The sequence below is a fragment of the Salminus brasiliensis genome, chromosome 11, assembly GCF_030463535.1.
Source record: "Salminus brasiliensis chromosome 11, fSalBra1.hap2, whole genome shotgun sequence".
In the NCBI taxonomy this organism is placed as follows: Eukaryota; Metazoa; Chordata; class Actinopteri; order Characiformes; family Bryconidae; genus Salminus; species Salminus brasiliensis.
In genome coordinates this window covers 32,550,008-32,565,607 of record NC_132888.1, presented here as the reverse complement: position 1 = coordinate 32,565,607, position 15,600 = coordinate 32,550,008, and the positions used below count along the sequence as shown (strand labels likewise).

Genomic DNA, 15,600 nt, shown 5'->3' with positions numbered 1-15,600 from the left:
TGCTTAGTTTTGAACAAATATGGTCTTAGCTATGAAATTTGAATCCTCTAGTTTGCATGGTGCTTCTGCATACGGCCATTCCACCCTTAGAATGCCTGATCTTGTCTGATCTCAGAAGCTACCTAGGGTTGGGCCTGGCTAGTACTTGAATGGGAGACTGTCTGGGAATACCAGGTGTTGTAAGCTTTTCCAATCCTGCAAACAATTAAAGCTTACATTTCCATGTTATTTACATCTTTTGCACAAATTTGTAGTTGAAACTCTTTTGTGTTGTAAATGTTGATGTATTGAAATGGAATACTTTTGCTTGGTTTTGAACAAATATGGTCTTAGCTATGAAATTTGAATCCTCTAGTTTTGAAGGTGCTTCTGCTTACGGCCATTCCACCCTTAGAGTACCTGATCTCGTCTGATCTCAGAAGCTACCTAGGGTTGGGCCTGGTTAGTACTTGAATGGGAGACTGTCTGGGAATACCAGGTGTTGTAAGCTTTTCCAATCCTGCAAACAATTAAAGCTTACATTTCCATGTTATTTACATCTTTTGCACAAATTTGTAGTTGAAACTCTTTTGTGTTGTAAATGTTGATGTGTTGAAATGGAATGCTTTTGCTTGGTTTTGAACAAATATGGTCTTAGCTATGAAATTTGAATCCTCTAGTTTGCAAGGTTCTTCTGCTTACGGCCATTCAACCCTTAGAATGCCTGATTTCGTCTGATCTCAGAAGCTACCTAGGGTTGGGCCTGGTTAGTACTTGAATGGGAGACTGTCTGGGAATACCAGGTGTTGTAAGCTTTTCCAATCCTGCAAACAATTAAAGCTTACATTTCCATGTTATTTACATCTTTTGCACAAATTCGTAGTTGAAACTCTTTTGTGTTGAAAATGTTGATGTGTTGAAATGGAATGCTTTTGCTTGGTTTTGAACAAATATGGTCTTAGATATGAAATTTGAATCCTCTAGTTTGCAAGGTGCTTCAGCTTACGGCCATTCCACCCTTAGAATGCCTGATCTCGTCTGATCTCAGAAGCTACCTAGGATTGGGCCTGGTTAGTACTTGAATGGGAGACTGTCTGGAAATACCAGGTGTTGTAAGCTTTTCCAATCCTGCAAACAATTAAAGCTTACATTTCCATGTTATTTACATCTTTTGCACAAATTTGTAGTTGAAACTCTTTTGTGTTGTAAATGTTGATGTGTTGAAATGGAATGCTTTTGCTTGGTTTTGAACAAATATGGTCTTAGCTATGAAATTTGAATCCTCTAGTTTGCAAGGTGCTTCTGCTTACGGCCATTCCACCCTAGAATGCCTGATCTCGTCTGATCTCAGAAGCTACCTAGGGTTGGGCCTGGTTAGTACTTGAATGGGAGACTGTCTGGGAATACCAGGTGTTGTAAGCTTTTCCAATCCTGCAAACAATTAAAGCTTACATTTCCATGTTATTTACATCTTTTGCACAAATTTGTAGTTGAAACTCTTTTGTGTTGTAAATGTTGATGTATTGAAATGGAATACTTTTGCTTGGTTTTGAACAAATATGGTCTTAGCTATGAAATTTGAATCCTCTAGTGTTGAAGGTGCTTCTGCTTACGGCCATTCCACCCTTAGAGTACTTGATCTCGTCTGATCTCAGAAGCTACCTAGGGTTGGGCCTGGTTAGTACTTGAATGGGAGACTGTCTGGGAATACCAGGTGTTGTAAGCTTTTCATACTGCAAACAATTAAAGCTTACATTTCCATGTTATTTACATCTTTTGCACAAATTTGTAGTTGAAACTCTTTTGTGTTGTAAATGTTGATGTGTTGAAATGGAATGCTTTTGCTTGGTTTTGAACAAATATGGTCTTAGCTATGAAATTTGAATCCTCTAGTTTGCAAGGTGCTTCTGCTTACGGCCATTCCACCCTAGAATGCCTGATCTTGTCTGATCTCAGAAGATACTTAGTGTTGGGCCTGGTTAGTACTTGAATGGGAGACTGTCTGGGAATACCAGGTGTTGTAAGCTTTTCCAATCCTGCAAACAATTAAAGCTTACATTTCCATGGTATTTACATCTTTTGCACAAATTTTTTAGTTGAAACTCTTTTGTGTTGCAAATGTTGATGTGTTGAAATGGAATGCTTTTGCTTGGTTTTGAAAAAATATGGTCTTAGCTATGAAATTTGAATCCTCTAGATTGCAAGGTGCTTCTGCTTACGGCCATTCCACCCTTAGTATGCCTGATCTCGTCTGATCTCAGAAGCTACCTAGGGTTGGGCCTGGTTAGTACTTGAATGGGAGACTGTCTGGGAATACCAGGTGTTGTAAGCTTTTCCAATCCTGCAAACAATTAAAGCTTACATTTCCATGTTATTTACATCTTTTGCACAAATTTGTAGTTGAAACTCTTTTGTGTTGTAAATGTTGATGTGTTGAAATGGAATGCTTTTGCTTGGTTTTGAATAAATATGGTCTTAGCTATGAAATTTGAATCCTCTAGTTTGCACAGTGCTTCTGCATACGGCCATTTCACCCTTAGAATGCCTGATCTCGTCTGATCTCAGAAGCTACCTAGGGTTGGGCCTAGCTATTACTTGAATGGGAGACTGTCTGGGAATACCAGGTGTTGTAAGCTTTAACAATCCTGCAAACAATTAAAGCTTACATTTCCATGTTATTTACATCTTTTGCAAAATTTTTTTAGTTGAAACTCTTTTGTGTTGTAAATGTTGATGTGTTGAAATGGAATGCTTTTGCTTGGTCTTGAACAAATATGGTCTTAGCTAGGAAATTTGAATCCTCTAGTTCGCAAGGTGCTTCTACTTACGGCCATTTCACCCTTAGAATGCCTGATCTTGTCATATCTCAGAAGCTACCTAGGGTTGGGCCTGGTTAGTACTTGAATGGGAGACTGTCTGGGAATACCAGGTGTTGTAAGCTTTTCCAATCCTGCAAACAATTAAAGCTTACATTTCCATGTTATTTACATCTTTTGCACAAATTTGTAGTTGAAACTCTTTTGTGTTGTAAATGTTGATGTGTTGAAATGGAATGCTTTTGCTTGGTTTTGAACAAATATGGTCTTAGCTATGAAATTTGAATCCTCTAGTTTGCAAGGTTATTCTGCTTACGGCCATTCAACCCTTAGAATGCCTGATCTCGTCTGATCTCAGAAGCTACCTAGGGTTGGGCCTGGTTAGTACTTGAATGGGAGACTGTCTGGGAATACCAGGTGTTGTAAGCTTTTCCAATCCTGCAAACAATTAAAGCTTACATTTCCATGTTATTTCCATCTTTTGCACAAATTTGTAGTTGAAACTCTTTTGTGTTGAAAATGTTGATGTGTTGAAATGGAATGCTTTTGCTTGGTTTTGAACAAATATGGTCTTAGATATGAAATTTGAATCCTCTAGTTTGCAAGGTGCTTCAGCTTACGGCCATTCCACCCTTAGAATGCCTGATCTCGTCTGATCTCAGAAGCTACCTAGGGTTGGGCCTGGTTAGTACTTGAATGGGAGACTGTCTGGAAATACCAGGTGTTGTAAGCTTTTCCAATCCTGCAAACAATTAAAGCTTACATTTCCATGGTATTTACATCTTTTGCACAAATTTTTTAGTTGAAACTCTTTTGTGTTGCAAAGGTTGATGTGTTGAAATGGAATGCTTTTGCTTGGTTTTGAAAAAATATGGTCTTAGCTATGAAATTTGAATCCTCTAGATTGCAAGGTGCTTCTGCTTACGGCCATTCCACCCTTAGTATGCCTGATCTCGTCTGATTTCAGAAGCTACCTAGGGTTGGGCCTGGCAATTACTTGAATGGGAGACTGTCTGGGAATACCAGGTATTGTAAGCTTTAACAATCCTGCAAACAATTAAAGCTTACATTTCCATGTTATTTACATCTTTTGCAAAATTTTTTTAGTTGAAACTCTTTTGTGTTGTAAATGTTGATGTGTTGAAATGGAATGCTTTTGCTTGGTCTTGAACAAATATGGTCTTAGCTAGGAAATTTGAATCCTCTAGTTCGCAAGGTGCTTCTACTTACGGCCGTTCCAACCTTAGAACGCCTGATCTTGTCTGATCTCAGAAGCTACCTAGGGTTGGGCTTGGTTAGTGCTTGAATGGGAGGCTGTCTGGGAATACCAGGTGTTGTAAGCTTTTCCAATCCTGCAAACAATTAAAGCTTACATTTCCATGTTATTTACATCTTTTGCACAAATTTGTAGTTGAAACTCTTTTGTGTTGTAAATGTTGATGTGTTGAAATGGAATGCTTTTGCTTGGATTTGAACAAATATGGTCTTAGCTATGAAATTTGAATCCTCTAGTTTGTAAGGTGCTTCTGCTTATGGCCATTCCACCCTTAGAGTACCTGATCTCGTCTGATCTCAGAAGCTACCTAGGGTTGGGCCTGGTTAGTACTTGAATGGGAGACTGTCTGGGAATACCAGGTGTTGTAAGCTTTTCCAATCCTGCAAACAATTAAAGCTTACATTTCCATGTTATTTACATCTTTTGCACAAATTTGTAGTTGAAACTCTTTTGTGTTGTAAATGTTGATGTATTGAAATGGAATACTTTTGCTTGGTTTTGAACAAATATGGTCTTAGCTATGAAATTTGAATCCTCTAGTTTTGAAGGTGCTTCTGCTTATGGCCATTCCACCCTTAGAGTACCTGATCTCGTCTGATCTCAGAAGCTACCTAGGGTTGGGCCTGGTTAGTACTTGAATGGGAGACTGTCTGGGAATACCAGGTGTTGTAAGCTTTTCCAATCCTGCAAACAATTAAAGCTTACATTTCCATGTTTTTTACATCTTTTGCACAAATTTGTAGTTGAAACTCTTTTGTGTTGAAAATGTTGATGTGTTGAAATGGAATGCTTTTGCTTGGTTTTGAACAAATATGGTCTTAGATATGAAATTTGAATCCTCTAGTTTGCAAGGTGCTTCAGCTTACGGCCATTCCACCCTTAGAATGCCTGATCTCGTCTGATCTCAGAAGCTACCTAGGGTTGGGCCTGGTTAGTACTTGAATGGGAGACTGTCTGGAAATACCAGGTGTTGTAAGCTTTTCCAATCCTGCAAACAATTAAAGCTTACATTTCCATGGTATTTACATCTTTTGCACAAATTTTTTAGTTGAAACTCTTTTGTGTTGCAAAGGTTGATGTGTTGAAATGGAATGCTTTTGCTTGGTTTTGAAAAAATATGGTCTTAGCTATGAAATTTGAATCCTCTAGATTGCAAGGTGCTTCTGCTTACGGCCATTCCACCCTTAGTATGCCTGATCTCGTCTGATCTCAGAAGCTACCTAGGGTTGGGCCTGGCAATTACTTGAATGGGAGACTGTCTGGGAATACCAGGTATTGTAAGCTTTAACAATCCTGCAAACAATTAAAGCTTACATTTCCATGTTATTTACATCTTTTGCAAAATTTTTTTAGTTGAAACTCTTTTGTGTTGTAAATGTTGATGTGTTGAAATGGAATGCTTTTGCTTGGTCTTGAACAAATATGGTCTTAGCTAGGAAATTTGAATCCTCTAGTTCGCAAGGTGCTTCTACTTACGGCCATTCCAACCTTAGAACGCCTGATCTTGTCTGATCTCAGAAGCTACCTAGGGTTGGGCTTGGTTAGTGCTTGAATGGGAGGCTGTCTGGGAATACCAGGTGTTGTAAGCTTTTCCAATCCTGCAAACAATTAAAGCTTACATTTCCATGTTATTTACATCTTTTGCACAAATTTGTAGTTGAAACTCTTTTGTGTTGTAAATGTTGATGTGTTGAAATGGAATGCTTTTGCTTGGTTTTGAACAAATATGGTCTTAGCTATGAAATTTGAATCCTCTAGTTTGTAAGGTGCTTCTGCTTATGGCCATTCCACCCTTAGAGTACCTGATCTCGTCTGATCTCAGAAGCTACCTAGGGTTGGGCCTGGTTAGTACTTGAATGGGAGACTGTCTGGGAATACCAGGTGTTGTAAGCTTTTCCAATCCTGCAAACAATTAAAGCTTACATTTCCATGTTATTTACATCTTTTGCACAAATTTGTAGTTGAAACTCTTTTGTGTTGTAAATGTTGATGTATTGAAATGGAATACTTTTGCTTGGTTTTGAACAAATATGGTCTTAGCTATGAAATTTGAATCCTCTAGTTTTGAAGGTGCTTCTGCTTATGGCCATTCCACCCTTAGAGTACCTGATCTCGTCTGATCTCAGAAGCTACCTAGGGTTGGGCCTGGTTAGTACTTGAATGGGAGACTGTCTGGGAATACCAGGTGTTGTAAGCTTTTCCAATCCTGCAAACAATTAAAGCTTACATTTCCATGTTTTTTACATCTTTTGCACAAATTTGTAGTTGAAACTCTTTTGTGTTGTAAATGTTGATGTGTTGAAATGGAATGCTTTTGCTTGGTTTTGAACAAATATGGTCTTAGCTATGAAATTTGAATCCTCTAGTTTTCAAGGTGCTTCTGCTTGCGGCCATTCCATCCTTAGAATGCCTGATCTTGTCTGATTTCAGAAGCTACCTAGGGTTGGGCCTGGTTAGTACTTGAATGGGAGACTGTCTGGGAATACCAGGTGTTGTAAGCTTTTCCAATCCTGCAAACAATTAAAGCTTACATTTCCATGTTATTTACATCTTTTGCACAAATTTGTAGTTGAAACTCTTTTGGGTTGTAAATGTTGATGTGTTGAAATGGAATGCTTTTGCTTGGTTTTGAACAAATATGGTCTTAGCTATGAAATTTGAATCCTCTAGTTTGCAAGGTGCTCCTGCTTACGGCCATTCCACCCTTAGAATGCCTGATCTCGTCTGATCTCAGAAGCTACCTAGGGTTGGGCCTGGTTAGTACTTGAATGGGAGACTGTCTGGGAAAACCAGGTGTTGTAAGCTTTTCCAATCCTGCAAACAATTAAAGCTTACATTTCCATGTTATTTGCATCTTTTGCACAAATTTGTAGTTGAAACTCTTTTGTGTTGTAAATGTTGATGTGTTGAAATGGAATGCTTTTGCTTGGTTTTGAACAAATATGGTCTTAGCTATGAAATTTGAATCCTCTAGTTTGCAAGGTGCTTCTGCTTACGGCCATTCCACCCTTAGAATGCCTGATCTCGTCTGATCTCAGAAGCTACCTAGGGTTGGGCACGGTTAATACTTGAATGGGAGACTGTCTGGGAATACCAGGTGTTGTAAGCTTTTCCAATCCTGCAAACAATTAAAGCTTACATTTCCATGTTATTTACATCTTTTGCACAAATTTGTAGATGAAACTCTTTTGTGTTGTAAATGTTGATGTGTTGAAATGGAATGCTTTGTGTTGGAAATGTTGATGTGTTGAAATGGAATGCTTTTGCTTGGTTTTGAACAAATATGGTCTTAGCTATGAAATTTGAATCCTCTAGTTTGCAAGGTGCTTCTGCTTACGGCCATTCCACCCTTAGAATGCCTGATCTCGTCTGATCTCAGAAGCTCCCTAGGGTTGGGCCTGGTTAGTACTTGAATGGGAGACTGTCTGGGAATACCAGGTGTTGTAAGATTTTCCAATCCTGCAAACAATTTAAGCTTACATTTCCATGTTATTTACATCTTTTGCACAAATTTGTAGTTGAAACTCTTTTGTGTTGTAAATATTGATGTGTTGAAATGGAATGCTTTTGCTTGGTTTTGAACAAATATGGTCTTAGCTATGAAATTTGAATCCTCTAGTTTGCTAGGTGCTTCTCCTTACGGCCATTCCACACTCAGAATGCCTGATCTCGTCTGATCTCAGAAGCTACCTAGGGTTGGGCCTGGTTAGTACTTGAATTGGAGACAGTCTGGGAATACCAGGTGTTGTAAGCTTTTCCAATCCTGCAAACAATTAAAGCTTACATTTCCATGTTATTTACATCTTTTGCACAAATTTGTAGTTGAAACTCTTTTGTATTGTTAATGTTGTTGTTGAAATGGAATGCTTTTTCTTGGTTTTTTGAATAAATATGGTTTTAACTATAAAATTTGAATCCTGTAGTTTGCAAGCTTCTTCTGCTTACGGCCATTCCACCCTTAGAATGCATGATCTCGTCTGATCTCAGGAGCTATCTAGGGTTGGGCCTGGTTAGTACTTGAATGGGAGACTGTCTGGGAATACCAGGTGTTGTAAGCTTTTCCAATCCTGCAAACAATTAAAGCTTACATTTCCATGTTATTTACATCTTTTGCACAAATTTGTAGATGAAACTCTTTTGTGTTGTAAATGTTGATGTGTTGAAATGGAATGCTTTGTGTTGTAAATGTTGATGTGTTGAAATGGAATGCTTTTGCTTGGTTTTGAACAAATATGGTCTTAGCTATGAAATTTGAATCCTCTAATTTGCAAGGTGCTTCTGCTTACGGCCATTCCACCCTTAGAATGCCTGATCTCTTCTGATCTCAGAAGCTACCTAGGGTTGGGCACGGTTAGTACTTGAATGGGAGACTGTCTGGGAATACCAGGTGTTGTAAGCTTTTCCAGTCCTGCAAACAATTAATGCTTACATTTCCATGTTATTTACATCTTTTGCACAAATTTGTAGTTGAAACTCTTTTGTGTTGTAAATGTTGATGTGTTGAAATGGAATGCTTTTGCTTGGTTTTGAACAAATATGGTCTTAGCTATGAAATTTGAATCCTCTAGTTTTCAAGGTTCTTCTGCTTGCGGCCATTCCACCCTTAGAATGCCTGATCTCGTCTGATCTCAGAAGCTACCTAGGGTTGGGCACGGTTAATACTTGAATGGGAGACTGTCTGGGAATACCAGGTGTTGTAAGCTTTTCCAATCCTGCAAACAATTAAAGCTTACATTTCCATGTTATTTACATCTTTTGCACAAATTTGTAGATGAAACTCTTTTGTGTTGTAAATGTTGATGTGTTGAAATGGAATGCTTTGTGTTGGAAATGTTGATGTGTTGAAATGGAATGCTTTTGCTTGGTTTTGAACAAATATGGTCTTAGCTATGAAATTTGAATCCTCTAGTTTGCAAGGTGCTTCTGCTTACGGCCATTCCACCCTTAGAATGCCTGATCTCGTCTGATCTCAGAAGCTACCTAGGGTTGGGCCTGGTTAGTACTTGAATATGAGACTGTCTGGGAATTCCAGGTGTTGTAAGCTTTTCCAATCCTGCAAACAATTAAAGCTTACATTTCCATGTTATTTACATCTTTTGCACAAATTTGTAGTTGAAACTCTTTTGTGTTGTAAATGTTGATGTGTTGAAATGGAATGCTTTTGCTTGGTTTTGAACAAATATGGTCTTAGCTATGAAATTTGAATCCTCTAATTTGCAAGGTGCTTCTGCTTACGGCCATTCCACCCTTAGAATGCCTGATCTCTTCTGATCTCAGAAGCTACCTAGGGTTGGGCACGGTTAGTACTTGAATGGGAGACTGTCTGGGAATACCAGGTGTTGTAAGCTTTTCCAATCCTGCAAACAATTAATGCTTACATTTCCATGTTATTTACATCTTTTGCACAAATTTGTAGTTGAAACTCTTTTGTGTTGTAAATGTTGATGTGTTGAAATGGAATGCTTTTGCTTGGTTTTGAACAAATATGGTCTTAGCTATGAAATTTGAATCCTCTAGTTTTCAAGGTGCTTCTGCTTGCGGCCATTCCACCCTTAGAATGCCTGATCTCGTCTGATTTCAGAAGCTACCTAGGGTTGGGCCTGGTTAGTATTTGAATGGGAGACTGTCTGGGAATACCAGGTGTTGTAAGCTTTTCCAATCCTGCAAACAATTAAAGCTTACATTTCCATGTTATTTACATCTTTTGCACAAATTTGTAGTTGATACTCTTTTGTGTTGTAAATGTTGATGTGTTGAAATGGAATGCTTTTGCTTGGTTTTGAACAAATATGGTCTTAGCTATGAAATTTGAATCCTCTAATTTGCAAGGTGCTTCTGCTTACGGCCATTCCACCTTTAGAAAGCCTGATCTCGTCTGATTTCAGAAACTACCTAGGGTTGGGCCTGGTTAGTACTTGAATGGGAGACTGTCTGGGAATTCCAGGTGTTGTAGGCTTTTCCAATCCTGCAAACAATTAAAGCTTACATTTCCATGTTATTTACATCTTTTGCACAAATTTGTAGTTGAAAGTCTTTTGTGTTGTAAATATTGATGTGTTGAAATGGAATGCTTTTGCTTGGTTTTGAACAAATATGGTCTTAGCTATGAAATTTGAATCCTCTAGTTTGCTAGGTGCTTCTGCTTACGGCCATTCCACCCTCAGAATGCCTGATCTCGTCTGATCTCAGAAGCTACCTAGGGTTGGGCCTGGTTAGTACTTGAATGGGAGACTGTCTGGGAATACCAGCTGTTGTAAGCTTTTCCAATCCTGCAAACAATTAAAGCTTACATTTCCATGTTATTTACATCTTTTGCACAAATTTGTAGTTGAAACTCTTTTGTGTTGTAAATGTTGATGTGTTGAAATGGAATGCTTTTGCTTGGTTTTGAACAAATATGGTCTTAGCTATGAAATTTGAATCCTCTAGTTTGCAAGGTGCTTCTGCTTACGGCCATTCCACCCTTAGAATGCCTGATCTCGTCTGATCTCAGAAGCTACCTAGGGTTGGGCCTGGTTAGTACTTGAATGGGAGACTGTCTGGGAATACCAGGTGTTGTAAGCTTTTCCAATCCTGCAAACAATTGAAGCTTACATTTCCATGTTATTTACATCTTTTGCACAAATTTGTAGATGAAACTCTTTTGTGTTGTAAATGTTGATGTGTTGAAATGGAATGCTTTTGCTTGGTTTTGAACAAATATGGTCTTAGCTATAAAATTTGAATCCTCTAGTTTGCTAGGTGCTTCTCCTTATGGCCGTTCCACCCTTAGAATCCCTGATCTCGTCTGATCTCAGAAGGTACCTAGGGTTGGGCCTGGTTAGTACTTGAATGGGAGACTGTCTGGGAATACCAGGTGTTGTAAGCTTTTCCAATCCTGCAAACAATTAAAGCTTACATTTCCATGTTATTTACATCTTTTGCACAAATTTGTAGTTGAAACTCTTTTGTGTTGTAAATGTTGTGTTGAAATGGAATGCTTTTGCTTGGTTTTGAACCAATATGGTCTTAGCTATGAAATTTGAATCCTCTAGTTTGCAAGGTGCTTTTGCTTACGGCCATTCCACCCTTAGAATGCCTGATCTCGTCTGATCTCAGAAGCTACCTAGGGTTGGGCCTGGTTAGTACTTGAATGGGAGACTGTCTGGGAATACCAGGTGTTGTGAGCTTTTCCAATCCTGCAAACAATTAAAGCTTACATTTCCATGTTATTTACGTCTTTTGCACAAATTTGTAGTTGAAACTCTTTTGTGTTGTAAATGTTGATGTGTTGAAATGGAATGCTTTTGCTTGGTTTTGAACAAATATGGTCTTAGCTATGAAATTTGAATCCTCTAATTTGCAAGGTGCTTCTGCTTACGGCTATTCCACCCTTAGAATGCCTGATCTCTTCTGATCTCAGAAGCTACCTAGGGTTGGGCCTGGTTAGTACTTGAATGGGAGACTGTCTGGGAATACCAGGTGTTGTAAGCTTTTCCAATCCTGCAAACAATTAAAGCTTACATTTCCATGTTATTTACATCTTTTGCACAAAATTGTAGTTGAAACTCTTTTGGGTTGTAAATGTTGATGTGTTGAAATGGAATGCTTTTGCTTGGTTTTGAACAAATATGGTCTTAGCTATAAAATTTGAATCCTCTAGTTTGCTAGGTGCTTCTCCTTATGGCCGTTCCACCCTTAGAATCCCTGATCTCCTCTGATCTCAGAAGGTACCTAGGGTTGGGCCTGGTTAGTACTTGAATGGGAGACTGTCTGGGAATACCAGGTGTTGTAAGCTTTTCCAATCCTGCAAACAATTAAAGCTTACATTTCCATGTTATTTACATCTTTTGCACAAATTTGTAGTTGATACTCTTTTGTGTTGTAAATGTTGATGTGTTGAAATGGAATGCTTTTGCTTGGTTTTGAACCAATATGGTCTTAGCTATGAAATTTGAATCCTCTAGTTTGCAAGGTGCTTTTGCTTACGGCCATTCCACCCTTAGAATGCCTGATCTCGTCTGATCTCAGAAGCTATCTAGGGTTGGGCCTGGTTAGTACTTGAATGGGAGACTGTCTGGGAATACCAGGTGTTGTAAGCTTTTCCAATCCTGCAAACAATTAAAGCTTACATTTCCATGTTATTTACATCTTTTGCACAAATTTGTAGTTGAAACTCTTTTGTGTTGTAAATGTTGATGTGTTGAAATTGAATGCTTTTGCTTGGTTTTGAACAAATATGGTCTTAGCAATGAAATTTGAATCCTCTAGTTTGCAAGGTAGTTCTGCTTACGGCTATTCCACCCTTAGAATGCCTGATCTCTTCTGATCTCAGAAGCTACCTAGGGTTGGGCCTGGTTAGTACTTGAATGGGAGACTGTCTGGGAATACCAGGTGTTGTAAGCTTTTCCAATCCTGCAAACAATTAAAGCTTACATTTCCATGTTATTTACATCTTTTGCACAAAATTGTAGTTGAAACTCTTTTGGGTTGTAAATGTTGATGTGTTGAAATTGAATGCTTTTGCTTGGTTTTGAACAAATATGGTCTTAGCTATGAAATTTGAATCCTCTAATTTGCAAGGTGCTTCTGCTTACGGCCATTCCACCTTTAGAAAGCCTGATCTCGTCTGATCTCAGAAACTACCTAGGGTTGGGCCTGGTTAGTACTTGAATGGGAGACTGTCTGGGAATTCCAGGTGTTGTAGGCTTTTCCAATCCTGCAAACAATTAAAGCTTACATTTCCATGTTATTTACATCTTTTGCACAAATTTGTAGTTGAAAGTCTTTTGTGTTGTAAATATTGATGTGTTGAAATGGAATGCTTTTGCTTGGTTTTGAACAAATATGGTCTTAGCTATGAAATTTGAATCCTCTAGTTTGCAAGGTGCTTCTGCTTACGGCCATTCCACCCTTAGAATGCCTGATCTCGTCTGATCTCAGAAGCTACCTAGGGTTGGGCCTGGTTAGTACTTGAATGGGAGACTGTCTGGGAATACCAGGTGTTGTAAGCTTTTCCAATCCTGCAAACAATTGAAGCTTACATTTCCATGTTATTTACATCTTTTGCACAAATTTGTAGTTGAAACTCTTTTGTGTTGTAAATGTTGATGTGTTGAAATGGAATGCTTTTGCTTGGTTTTGAACAAATATGGTCTTAGCTATGAAATTTGAATCCTCTAGTTTGCAAGGCTCTTCTGCTTACGGCAATTCCACCCTTAGAATGCCTGATCTCATCTGATCTCAGAAGCTACCTCTGGTTGGGCCTGGTTAGTACTTGAATGGGAGACTGTCTGGGAATACCAGGTGTTGTAAGCTTTTCCAATCCTGCAAACAATTAAAGCTTACATTTCCATGTTATTTACATCTTTTGCACAAAATTGTAGTTGAAACTCTTTTGGGTTGTAAATGTTGATGTGTTGAAATGGAATGCTTTTGCTTGGTTTTGAACAAATATGGTCTTAGCTATAAAATTTGAATCCTCTAGTTTGCTAGGTGCTTCTCCTTATGGCCGTTCCACCCTTAGAATCCCTGATCTCCTCTGATCTCAGAAGGTACCTAGGGTTGGGCCTGGTTAGTACTTGAATGGGAGACTGTCTGGGAATACCAGGTGTTGTAAGCTTTTCCAGTCCTGCAAACAATTAATGCTTACATTTCCATGTTATTTACATCTTTTGCACAAATTTGTAGTTGAAACTCTTTTGTGTTGTAAATGTTGATGTGTTGAAATGGAATGCTTTTGCTTGGTTTTGAACAAATATGGTCTTAGCTATGAAATTTGAATCCTCTAGTTTTCAAGGTTCTTCTGCTTGCGGCCATTCCACCCTTAGAATGCCTGATCTCGTCTGATCTCAGAAGCTACCTAGGGTTGGGCACGGTTAATACTTGAATGGGAGACTGTCTGGGAATACCAGGTGTTGTAAGCTTTTCCAATCCTGCAAACAATTAAAGCTTACATTTCCATGTTATTTACATCTTTTGCACAAATTTGTAGATGAAACTCTTTTGTGTTGTAAATGTTGATGTGTTGAAATGGAATGCTTTGTGTTGGAAATGTTGATGTGTTGAAATGGAATGCTTTTGCTTGGTTTTGAACAAATATGGTCTTAGCTATGAAATTTGAATCCTCTAGTTTGCAAGGTGCTTCTGCTTACGGCCATTCCACCCTTAGAATGCCTGATCTCGTCTGATCTCAGAAGCTACCTAGGGTTGGGCCTGGTTAGTACTTGAATATGAGACTGTCTGGGAATTCCAGGTGTTGTAAGCTTTTCCAATCCTGCAAACAATTAAAGCTTACATTTCCATGTTATTTACATCTTTTGCACAAATTTGTAGTTGAAACTCTTTTGTGTTGTAAATGTTGATGTGTTGAAATGGAATGCTTTTGCTTGGTTTTGAACAAATATGGTCTTAGCTATGAAATTTGAATCCTCTAATTTGCAAGGTGCTTCTGCTTACGGCCATTCCACCCTTAGAATGCCTGATCTCTTCTGATCTCAGAAGCTACCTAGGGTTGGGCACGGTTAGTACTTGAATGGGAGACTGTCTGGGAATACCAGGTGTTGTAAGCTTTTCCAATCCTGCAAACAATTAATGCTTACATTTCCATGTTATTTACATCTTTTGCACAAATTTGTAGTTGAAACTCTTTTGTGTTGTAAATGTTGATGTGTTGAAATGGAATGCTTTTGCTTGGTTTTGAACAAATATGGTCTTAGCTATGAAATTTGAATCCTCTAGTTTTCAAGGTGCTTCTGCTTGCGGCCATTCCACCCTTAGAATGCCTGATCTCGTCTGATTTCAGAAGCTACCTAGGGTTGGGCCTGGTTAGTATTTGAATGGGAGACTGTCTGGGAATACCAGGTGTTGTAAGCTTTTCCAATCCTGCAAACAATTAAAGCTTACATTTCCATGTTATTTACATCTTTTGCACAAATTTGTAGTTGATACTCTTTTGTGTTGTAAATGTTGATGTGTTGAAATGGAATGCTTTTGCTTGGTTTTGAACAAATATGGTCTTAGCTATGAAATTTGAATCCTCTAATTTGCAAGGTGCTTCTGCTTACGGCCATTCCACCTTTAGAAAGCCTGATCTCGTCTGATTTCAGAAACTACCTAGGGTTGGGCCTGGTTAGTACTTGAATGGGAGACTGTCTGGGAATTCCAGGTGTTGTAGGCTTTTCCAATCCTGCAAACAATTAAAGCTTACATTTCCATGTTATTTACATCTTTTGCACAAATTTGTAGTTGAAAGTCTTTTGTGTTGTAAATATTGATGTGTTGAAATGGAATGCTTTTGCTTGGTTTTGAACAAATATGGTCTTAGCTATGAAATTTGAATCCTCTAGTTTGCTAGGTGCTTCTGCTTACGGCCATTCCACCCTCAGAATGCCTGATCTCGTCTGATCTCAGAAGCTACCTAGGGTTGGGCCTGGTTAGTACTTGAATGGGAGACTGTCTGGGAATACCAGCTGTTGTAAGCTTTTCCAATCCTGCAAACAATTAAAGCTTACATTTCCATGTTATTTACATCTTTTGCACAAATTTGTA

At 38.6% G+C, this 15,600-nt stretch overlaps 49 pseudogenes; all 49 read left to right on the top strand.

Annotated features, from left to right (window-relative positions):
* Positions 1 to 67: 67 nt before the first annotated feature.
* Positions 68 to 186, top strand: LOC140566698 (5S ribosomal RNA; annotated as a pseudogene).
* A 185-nt stretch (positions 187 to 371) lies between these two features.
* Positions 372 to 490, top strand: LOC140568493 (5S ribosomal RNA; annotated as a pseudogene).
* Positions 491 to 675: 185 nt separating this feature from the next.
* Positions 676 to 794, top strand: LOC140566854 (5S ribosomal RNA; annotated as a pseudogene).
* Positions 795 to 979: 185 nt separating this feature from the next.
* On the top strand, positions 980 to 1,098 carry LOC140566682 (5S ribosomal RNA; annotated as a pseudogene).
* A 185-nt stretch (positions 1,099 to 1,283) lies between these two features.
* Positions 1,284 to 1,401, top strand: LOC140571180 (5S ribosomal RNA; annotated as a pseudogene).
* A 185-nt stretch (positions 1,402 to 1,586) lies between these two features.
* Positions 1,587 to 1,705, top strand: LOC140566712 (5S ribosomal RNA; annotated as a pseudogene).
* A 183-nt stretch (positions 1,706 to 1,888) lies between these two features.
* On the top strand, positions 1,889 to 2,006 carry LOC140567255 (5S ribosomal RNA; annotated as a pseudogene).
* Positions 2,007 to 2,192: 186 nt separating this feature from the next.
* LOC140570189 (5S ribosomal RNA) lies at positions 2,193 to 2,311 on the top strand (annotated as a pseudogene).
* Positions 2,312 to 2,496: 185 nt separating this feature from the next.
* Positions 2,497 to 2,615, top strand: LOC140568249 (5S ribosomal RNA; annotated as a pseudogene).
* Positions 2,616 to 2,801: 186 nt separating this feature from the next.
* On the top strand, positions 2,802 to 2,920 carry LOC140568363 (5S ribosomal RNA; annotated as a pseudogene).
* A 185-nt stretch (positions 2,921 to 3,105) lies between these two features.
* Positions 3,106 to 3,224, top strand: LOC140573061 (5S ribosomal RNA; annotated as a pseudogene).
* Positions 3,225 to 3,409: 185 nt separating this feature from the next.
* Positions 3,410 to 3,528, top strand: LOC140572073 (5S ribosomal RNA; annotated as a pseudogene).
* A 186-nt stretch (positions 3,529 to 3,714) lies between these two features.
* Positions 3,715 to 3,833, top strand: LOC140568036 (5S ribosomal RNA; annotated as a pseudogene).
* Positions 3,834 to 4,323: 490 nt separating this feature from the next.
* Positions 4,324 to 4,442, top strand: LOC140573025 (5S ribosomal RNA; annotated as a pseudogene).
* Positions 4,443 to 4,627: 185 nt separating this feature from the next.
* On the top strand, positions 4,628 to 4,746 carry LOC140573014 (5S ribosomal RNA; annotated as a pseudogene).
* Positions 4,747 to 4,931: 185 nt separating this feature from the next.
* Positions 4,932 to 5,050, top strand: LOC140572072 (5S ribosomal RNA; annotated as a pseudogene).
* A 186-nt stretch (positions 5,051 to 5,236) lies between these two features.
* Positions 5,237 to 5,355, top strand: LOC140567402 (5S ribosomal RNA; annotated as a pseudogene).
* Positions 5,356 to 5,845: 490 nt separating this feature from the next.
* On the top strand, positions 5,846 to 5,964 carry LOC140573002 (5S ribosomal RNA; annotated as a pseudogene).
* Positions 5,965 to 6,149: 185 nt separating this feature from the next.
* Positions 6,150 to 6,268, top strand: LOC140572990 (5S ribosomal RNA; annotated as a pseudogene).
* A 185-nt stretch (positions 6,269 to 6,453) lies between these two features.
* Positions 6,454 to 6,572, top strand: LOC140567608 (5S ribosomal RNA; annotated as a pseudogene).
* A 185-nt stretch (positions 6,573 to 6,757) lies between these two features.
* LOC140570042 (5S ribosomal RNA) lies at positions 6,758 to 6,876 on the top strand (annotated as a pseudogene).
* A 185-nt stretch (positions 6,877 to 7,061) lies between these two features.
* Positions 7,062 to 7,180, top strand: LOC140567124 (5S ribosomal RNA; annotated as a pseudogene).
* Positions 7,181 to 7,402: 222 nt separating this feature from the next.
* On the top strand, positions 7,403 to 7,521 carry LOC140566845 (5S ribosomal RNA; annotated as a pseudogene).
* Positions 7,522 to 7,706: 185 nt separating this feature from the next.
* Positions 7,707 to 7,825, top strand: LOC140566882 (5S ribosomal RNA; annotated as a pseudogene).
* A 185-nt stretch (positions 7,826 to 8,010) lies between these two features.
* On the top strand, positions 8,011 to 8,129 carry LOC140566368 (5S ribosomal RNA; annotated as a pseudogene).
* Positions 8,130 to 8,351: 222 nt separating this feature from the next.
* On the top strand, positions 8,352 to 8,470 carry LOC140566274 (5S ribosomal RNA; annotated as a pseudogene).
* Positions 8,471 to 8,655: 185 nt separating this feature from the next.
* On the top strand, positions 8,656 to 8,774 carry LOC140567563 (5S ribosomal RNA; annotated as a pseudogene).
* A 222-nt stretch (positions 8,775 to 8,996) lies between these two features.
* LOC140572651 (5S ribosomal RNA) lies at positions 8,997 to 9,115 on the top strand (annotated as a pseudogene).
* Positions 9,116 to 9,300: 185 nt separating this feature from the next.
* On the top strand, positions 9,301 to 9,419 carry LOC140566273 (5S ribosomal RNA; annotated as a pseudogene).
* Positions 9,420 to 9,604: 185 nt separating this feature from the next.
* On the top strand, positions 9,605 to 9,723 carry LOC140566853 (5S ribosomal RNA; annotated as a pseudogene).
* A 185-nt stretch (positions 9,724 to 9,908) lies between these two features.
* LOC140567356 (5S ribosomal RNA) lies at positions 9,909 to 10,027 on the top strand (annotated as a pseudogene).
* A 185-nt stretch (positions 10,028 to 10,212) lies between these two features.
* LOC140566540 (5S ribosomal RNA) lies at positions 10,213 to 10,331 on the top strand (annotated as a pseudogene).
* A 185-nt stretch (positions 10,332 to 10,516) lies between these two features.
* LOC140569876 (5S ribosomal RNA) lies at positions 10,517 to 10,635 on the top strand (annotated as a pseudogene).
* A 185-nt stretch (positions 10,636 to 10,820) lies between these two features.
* On the top strand, positions 10,821 to 10,939 carry LOC140567647 (5S ribosomal RNA; annotated as a pseudogene).
* Positions 10,940 to 11,121: 182 nt separating this feature from the next.
* LOC140571048 (5S ribosomal RNA) lies at positions 11,122 to 11,240 on the top strand (annotated as a pseudogene).
* A 185-nt stretch (positions 11,241 to 11,425) lies between these two features.
* LOC140571791 (5S ribosomal RNA) lies at positions 11,426 to 11,544 on the top strand (annotated as a pseudogene).
* Positions 11,545 to 11,729: 185 nt separating this feature from the next.
* LOC140568035 (5S ribosomal RNA) lies at positions 11,730 to 11,848 on the top strand (annotated as a pseudogene).
* Positions 11,849 to 12,033: 185 nt separating this feature from the next.
* On the top strand, positions 12,034 to 12,152 carry LOC140568579 (5S ribosomal RNA; annotated as a pseudogene).
* A 185-nt stretch (positions 12,153 to 12,337) lies between these two features.
* On the top strand, positions 12,338 to 12,456 carry LOC140571790 (5S ribosomal RNA; annotated as a pseudogene).
* A 185-nt stretch (positions 12,457 to 12,641) lies between these two features.
* On the top strand, positions 12,642 to 12,760 carry LOC140566073 (5S ribosomal RNA; annotated as a pseudogene).
* A 185-nt stretch (positions 12,761 to 12,945) lies between these two features.
* On the top strand, positions 12,946 to 13,064 carry LOC140569875 (5S ribosomal RNA; annotated as a pseudogene).
* Positions 13,065 to 13,249: 185 nt separating this feature from the next.
* On the top strand, positions 13,250 to 13,368 carry LOC140566901 (5S ribosomal RNA; annotated as a pseudogene).
* Positions 13,369 to 13,553: 185 nt separating this feature from the next.
* On the top strand, positions 13,554 to 13,672 carry LOC140568034 (5S ribosomal RNA; annotated as a pseudogene).
* Positions 13,673 to 13,857: 185 nt separating this feature from the next.
* On the top strand, positions 13,858 to 13,976 carry LOC140567562 (5S ribosomal RNA; annotated as a pseudogene).
* A 222-nt stretch (positions 13,977 to 14,198) lies between these two features.
* On the top strand, positions 14,199 to 14,317 carry LOC140572650 (5S ribosomal RNA; annotated as a pseudogene).
* Positions 14,318 to 14,502: 185 nt separating this feature from the next.
* Positions 14,503 to 14,621, top strand: LOC140566272 (5S ribosomal RNA; annotated as a pseudogene).
* Positions 14,622 to 14,806: 185 nt separating this feature from the next.
* Positions 14,807 to 14,925, top strand: LOC140566852 (5S ribosomal RNA; annotated as a pseudogene).
* Positions 14,926 to 15,110: 185 nt separating this feature from the next.
* Positions 15,111 to 15,229, top strand: LOC140567355 (5S ribosomal RNA; annotated as a pseudogene).
* Positions 15,230 to 15,414: 185 nt separating this feature from the next.
* Positions 15,415 to 15,533, top strand: LOC140566539 (5S ribosomal RNA; annotated as a pseudogene).
* Positions 15,534 to 15,600: the final 67 nt, after the last annotated feature.